The sequence below is a fragment of the Meleagris gallopavo genome, chromosome 13, assembly GCF_000146605.3.
Source record: "Meleagris gallopavo isolate NT-WF06-2002-E0010 breed Aviagen turkey brand Nicholas breeding stock chromosome 13, Turkey_5.1, whole genome shotgun sequence".
Taxonomy (NCBI): domain Eukaryota; kingdom Metazoa; phylum Chordata; class Aves; order Galliformes; family Phasianidae; genus Meleagris; species Meleagris gallopavo.
In genome coordinates, this window is record NC_015023.2 from 12,008,552 (window position 1) to 12,015,419 (window position 6,868).

The window sequence follows — 6,868 nt, forward strand, 5'->3', positions numbered from 1 at the left end:
GTTCGAGGCCCGCCGCGGGACGGGACGGGCTTGCGGTGGGTGGGAGGCATGGGATCGCGAAGCATCTCGAGCTGGAGGCGGCCCGCGCGGATCGCCGAGTCCAGCCCCCGCCTCCTCACAGCACAACGCGGACCCTACGTCTGAGAGCCGTGTCCCAATGCCGTGCCCGCAGCCCTCCGGGGCGGAGCCGTCCCCTCGCACCCCCGACCGTCCCCTGACGCCGCTCCGCGCCGTTCTCTAGGGCCGTGCTGGGAAAGCCAGGGCACAACAACGAGGAAAAACCACCGAACCCCGATCTCGTTTTTCTGGTTGAAGCACGGGGTGTGGAACAAAGGCTCGAGTGGAAATTAGTAAGTGGCACCAGGCAGCTCAGCCGGGCGAGCTGAGTGAGTCATCCGGGAAGAGGGCAGCAAACGAGGTCGGCGCTGCGGAGCGAACAGCTGCAGGGTCCCGCAGCCCGCGGCGCAGCGCCGCGGGATGGCTGCGTCGAAGGGACCTCGAAGCTCACCCAGTTGCAACGCCCTGCTGCGGGCTGGGCTGCCGCGCATCAGATCCGAGCGCCAGGGCTTTGTTGTCCGCGGTCCGAGCCCACAAAGCTGCCCGCCGTGCCGAGCGAGGGCGTTCAGGAGAGAGGGGATGCTCTGGAGGCTGCAGGCAGCAGGGAGGGACCGACGTCCCTGCTCAGCACTCCCCAACCCGCTGTACTCAGCCCTAGGGGCGCACGGGGCTGGCGTCACCACAAGTGGAAATAACGGGGCTCTCCCAGGGGCTGCTTTGCCCCCAGGTCCCGCCACAGACACACATAGGGGCATCTCCTCGAGAAGCCGTCATGGTTTAATCCCCTCGTTGCGTCCGTATCATAGAATCACGGAATCATTAAGGTTAGAAAAGACCTCTCACATCCCCAAGTCCAACCCCACCATGCCCACTGCCCACGTCCCTCAGTGCCACATCCCCACGGGGGGACTCCCCCCGTCCCTGGGCAGCTGTGCCGCTGCATCACTGCTCTTGGGGACAATAAATTGTTCTTAATATCCCACCTGAACCTCCCTTGGTGCAAGGTGATGCCATCACCGCTGATCCTGGGATAAAGGGAGGGAGAATTAAAAAAACCTGGCAGCAGTGACAGGAACCCACAGCCAGAGCAGGAACCCTCTGCTGTGCCCTCGTTGCTGCCATTCCCAATCCCTGGCTTCCTTGCTGCTGGGCCGAAGTCACAACCCAACCCCAGGGAAGGGGAAAAAAGTAATGCAAAATACGCCAGGAGCGACCAGAAGCACAGCAGGATGAGCAGCACTGATGGTGAATGCGGGCTGCCCTCTCCCGATGAGATTTAACAATGCACTTTGCTTTCACAGCTAGAAACATTTCAAAGTGGCATCTGCTAACCCTGCCTGCGTGCCTGGCTTCTCTGTGCTGGGAAGGGGGCCAGGAGGTCTTCCCTCACCCAAGTGCACAGGATTTCAGTGGCACCGGCATCACTTCCCAACCGCGAGAGTTGGGCTTTTCCCTCCTCACCCTTCTGTGCCATTCGCAGACCTCAGCCCATCCGGTTTCTCTTAAAGCCATGATGCATGCAGGACAAAATCTAACTAGGCTTCATTAGGAACAGATGCACCCTTTGCTCTTTTATTCTAGAGGCTGCTCAGTCTGGGAGCAGCGCACTCTGTGATGCAGCATGATGCTGCCCTGGGCTCCCACATTCTGGGGTGATGGTTTGGTTCTTCCCAAGTTATTCAGCACGCTCAAGTAGGACAGCGCAAGCAAAATGATGCTCAGTTCTTCCTTTTATCAATAGCTTTAAATGGGGGTCCATGCCCACCCCAGAGGAGCAATGTGCTCCTTCCAGCCCAGGATGGAGCAAGGCTCTGCAGAACCACAGACCAACTGCCAGGCTGATATCTTTGCCAAGCTCTTCCTGAAACGGGCGTATCTTCAGCACTGGAAGCCAAACCTTGGGCAATAGGAGGCAGCGGCAGTGTGCAGCCTGGGCAGGTGGATGGACTCAGGCAGCAGAATGCTGCGGGGTTCAAAGCAGCAGTGAAAGATGTGCTGCTGCAGGGTAGTGAAAGGAGTCACGCATTCCATGAGCCCACTGAGACCACGTCCTGACAGCCCCTTGCTCTGCAGAGCAGAACCGAAAGCAGAACCAAAAAGAGGATCCGTCCTTGGTATGGGAGCACCTGCCCCAGCAAGGAGGGAACAAGGGGGCTCGGCAGCACCAGGTGGGGAGTAGCAGCTGCTCAGTGACCTGATGAGGAGCAAGTGGCCCAGAGCTGCAGCTCCCAGCTGGCCCCATACAAGACTGAGCTCTCTCCAAGCTTGCAGCCACCAGAGCTTCCCCCGGTCAGTCCTATCTCATGTAAGCACACTCTAACCCTAAACACACAAACCTGCCCAAGCCAGAGCAGGAGGAACAGCAGCACCTCCCTGCCACCGTGGTTCATCCTTCTGAATCCATCAGCCCCACAGTTAAGACAGACCAAGACCCCTATTTGGGGGAACAGCTTCCATATCAGCATGGGTGGGAGCTAGGAGAGGCACTGCAAACACTGTGGAAGAAAGCACAATGAATAAATAGAAGGGTTGAGATGGAAGGGACCTACGAAGGTCACCAAGTCGGAGAGCCAAGTGCAAATCCTCAGGAAAGAAACCTGCAGACATCCATTCTGCAGCATAGGAAGTTCCGCACAAATGTGTGCAAGAACTTCGTTACGGTAAGGTAACGGAGCACTGGAACAGGCTGCCCAGGAAGGTGGTGGAGTCTCCTTCTCTGGAGATGTTCAAGACCCGCCTGGGCACCTACTTGTGAGACCTGGTGTAGGAAACCTGCTTTGGCAGGGGGTTGGACTCGATGATCTCTGGAGGTCCCTTCCAACCCCTACAATTCTGTAATTCTGTAATCCACCAAGGATGACCATTCCTGCCCAACTGCCATGAAATAGCAGCCATGGTGCTAAAACTGTGCCAAATATTAGCCAGGTTTTGCACATCTGAGCGAGAAAGATATCCAGTGAGGAAACCCAGCAAGAAGTCTTGGCAATGAGCAAGGCTGAACTAGGCAAACTTTGAGCACATTGTGCAGCAAGCAGGAGGAGCTCAATGGCAGAGCTGCGGGATGCAGACTGTGCTCGCAGGTGTAGGCTGACAGCAGGAGATAGCTCTCCATAGTAGGACACAGCCCAGAACCATGACTGTAAGCAAAGATTCACCACAAGGGCCGGGGAGGCTTTGCTGCCCACTGCCCAGCCTCTTCTCCCTCCACCAAACACTGAATTCTCCACTGCCAACCCTCGCTGTCAACTCCGCACACCTCCACGAGGAGGAGATGTTTGTGTGGAAAGATCCTGCAAGCATTTATCCACAGCTACAAGCAAGACCTCAATGTACGTATGCTGTAGAGTCAGTTTTGGTGAAAAGCAGATTGGTGCCTGCAAACTTATGGCAAACCTCCTTCCTGTAGAGAACAGCAGCCTGGGACACACAGGGTTGCTATCAGGAGCCCTGTGGGCACCACTGAGGAGCCAGCAGAATCCAACCAGCTTCGGCCAACGGAAGCACAGCCGTTCCTGTTCTCAGCACCCCTGCTCCCTGAGGTGACATTTGGGTCTTGTACAGCTGCCCGCTGCAGGTCACAGCAATGGCTGGGTTTGTGCTCGGCTGTCCTGTGTTTTTTCCCCCACTCCTCAGCTTGAAGAAATGAGCCCGAGGCAATTTTGACATTTCGTTTATCTCAATCTGCAGTAAAGAATGATGTTTAATAAAGTTCCTAAGCCACGAGCCTGAGCAGCTGCGAGCTGTACAGCAGCCAATGAATATGCATGCTCTGGGATTTGCATTTTGTTGCAGCCTGGACAGCACAGGAGGCAAATGAGTTACAAGAAGCATCACCCATGCAAATGCACCTCTCCGCTGTAACTTCTCACTGTAATTCTCATCCTCGAAGCCACTTTCACAACTCTCTTATTTGCATTGGAAATGTCCTAACAAAATAGCGTACTTTAAATAAATCAGCCCTGCTTCAGTGCAGACAGGATGGATTCCTGCAATACCCCTGCGATAAAGTGGTGTCCTGAATTAAAGGCAGACTGAACATGGCAGTCCTGTCAAGATCGCAGCAGGCCGTGGCATTTTGGACATTTCCAGAACCAACCTTCCTTCTTGTAACCTCCTCCCCACTATGTAGATATGGCTCTTGTAAGACACCAGAGTACAAAGGAACAAAAAAGCATTCCCGTTTCCATCACTGCCTCCTACAGAAGTGGGACTGAGAGCCCAGAGCAGGACAGCTGCCATCAAAGGGAGCCCAGGAAACTCATGCAGGCTTTGAAAACCTAACTAACATGGGAGAGTGGACCACATCCAGCTTCTCTCAGGGTAAGGGGCTGCATAACTGCAAGAGGTTGGAAAGAAAGCCAGGAGTTACCGTACAACAGGCAGGAGCTCATTGGGAGCTTCAGGAATACGGAGTGACATTGCTTGGCGCCTGGTTTTGTTTTCAGAGCTCACTCCTTCTCAGCTGCAGAAGCGTTCTGGAGGGCCCACAGACAGCAGGCACTGCCTGCTCCATTTGCAGGCAGGTTTTTAAAAGCATGAAATAAGGTTACACCTCGTTCTTTTGCACCAAAACACTTTCAGGGCCTGAAGTTACTAGAACAACTCTCCGCATGATTCTGGGACATGAGCAGCACAATCCCGTTGGCTGCTTTAAGGTTTACCTCTTAAAATCCCGCAGCCTTATAGGAGGGTTTCAGGTGTAGCAGTTAACACTCATATCTGCCCTGCTGTGCTTTAACTGTGGTTCCTCACTTCCTCACCTCCAACATGTAAACCACCTTTATTTTGGTCTCCTCATCCACAGCAGCATGACCTTTAATCACAGAGCAGTTTGAGTGGAAAGGGACCCTAAAGGCCATCTGCTCACACTGAGCAGGGACACGTTCCCTGACCTTGGCTGTCTGCAGGGATGGGGCAGCACCAGCTCTGTGTGCAGCCTGTGCCACCGCCTCACCGCCCTGAGTGCGAAGAACTTCTTCCTCAGCTCCCCTCTTCAGTGGGAGCCCCCTTCCCCACACTCTATCCCGGCAGACCCCATTGAAGAGCCCACTGCCCCCACCAGAGCCCCCCGGTGTCAGAAAGGACCTCACAACAACTCGTTTCACTACACAGAAGTTTATTATGAAAGTTAAACGTACAACACAAAAGGTAGCAAAAGCGATCCTGTAGCTTAAGGCAACTCTTGCAGGAGATGAATCCAAGAAAGATGATGCAACTTCAGTTTAAATAGAAATTATGAAAAAATATCAAATTGCATCAATAACTTAAAATGCACTTTAAAAAGTCTTCGCTAACCAGCAGAAGGAAGGGCTGTGATCTTAATGCCAGCATTAAGATATCGGAAGCAGCAGAATGCTAAATGACGACAGGGAAGGTTGGGTATTTACACCGAGATGGCAACGTTAATAGCTGATAGCATCATTTCCTGTGTACTCGTGGCTTAAAACCACCATCTGAAACGTTGGGAAAACCTTTTAAAATAGACCTTCAGGCTCTTCCATCAAAAACGCACCGATGGCAGAGGAGGCCCAGGGCTGGGGCACACGGTGCAGAAACACCTCGGAAATGTCTCTTTGGGGGAGGAAGAGCAAAAGGGACAGGTGGGCACAGCACATTTCAGTTGGAATATCAGAATATTTCTGCTGGATGGCATTCTCAGTGTGCAGTTATTGACATGAAGTGAATGTTAAATATTCGCCTGGTTAACATACAAAGGTTCTCCTTCACGTTGACATCCGCGTACATTTCTGCGAGACCCCCTGTACATCCACTGTATCACTGTTAACAAGGAACGTCATTATCTTAGCTATAGAATTTAATAAAGATTTAACTGCTCTTATTGTACAACGCTTCTGTCCTCAAAATCATTAACAACGCAGTGAGATTAGATCACGTATCTTAACGCTGCCAAATGACACCGCATTTCCAATTGATTTTCTTCACATATTAGATGAACACAAAGGAAAACGTGGCACAGAACCCCTTCCCCACCACCACCACCTGAAGAAAGGAAGGAAATCCACCCAAATTAACTCTCCTCCAGCCATACCCTGCCAGCAAACACAGCGCTCACTGCGGCGTGGCCTCTGTTTGCATACAATTTAATGGAAGCGTCCTATGCACGGTCTGAGGTTTTTCTGCACACAGCCTCATCTCAGCTCCTCACCATTCAGCACAGCTTTACAAAAAGCATAAGATACAAAATAACTCGAAGCAGCCATCTTAACATCATTCCATACATCACCTCGGCAACCCATCGCCTCCATTCCCAGTCCGTGTGCTGCTGGGTCAAACCATAGAGTTGCAGTATCCCTTCGTAAGCACTGTTTAAAAAAATCCCTGAATAAACCAGAAGCCAGCCTGCGACTTCCCATGAGTTTCAGTAAGGTACTATATACAGCGGTACTAGAACCACCCAAACTCACTGAACACTGAATAAAATGCAAGACAGATTTTGGGGCAGAATGCACACATGCATGAAAATACAGATTTTAAGATTTGATCGTTTAAAAAATGGAACCGATGAACGTTTAGCGGTCAGAAGAATACTGCAACTGTAAGGCTGACGAGCCAGCAGTCTGAAACCTGATCCCAACAGCACTGATTCACTGGGTTCAGCCTGGAAGTAACACCAAATAATGTCAGCAGTTTTTAGGTCTTGCAAATGTAGAAAAAAAGAAATCGTAAAGAAAGATAAGAATGCGTATCTAAAATAAAGCAGGAGCACAAGAAAGACAATCAAAACTCCAAAAGCCCATATTAAAACAATTAAGCTTGGAATGCGTTGGCTTCCAGCAGTTTACAAAAAAAA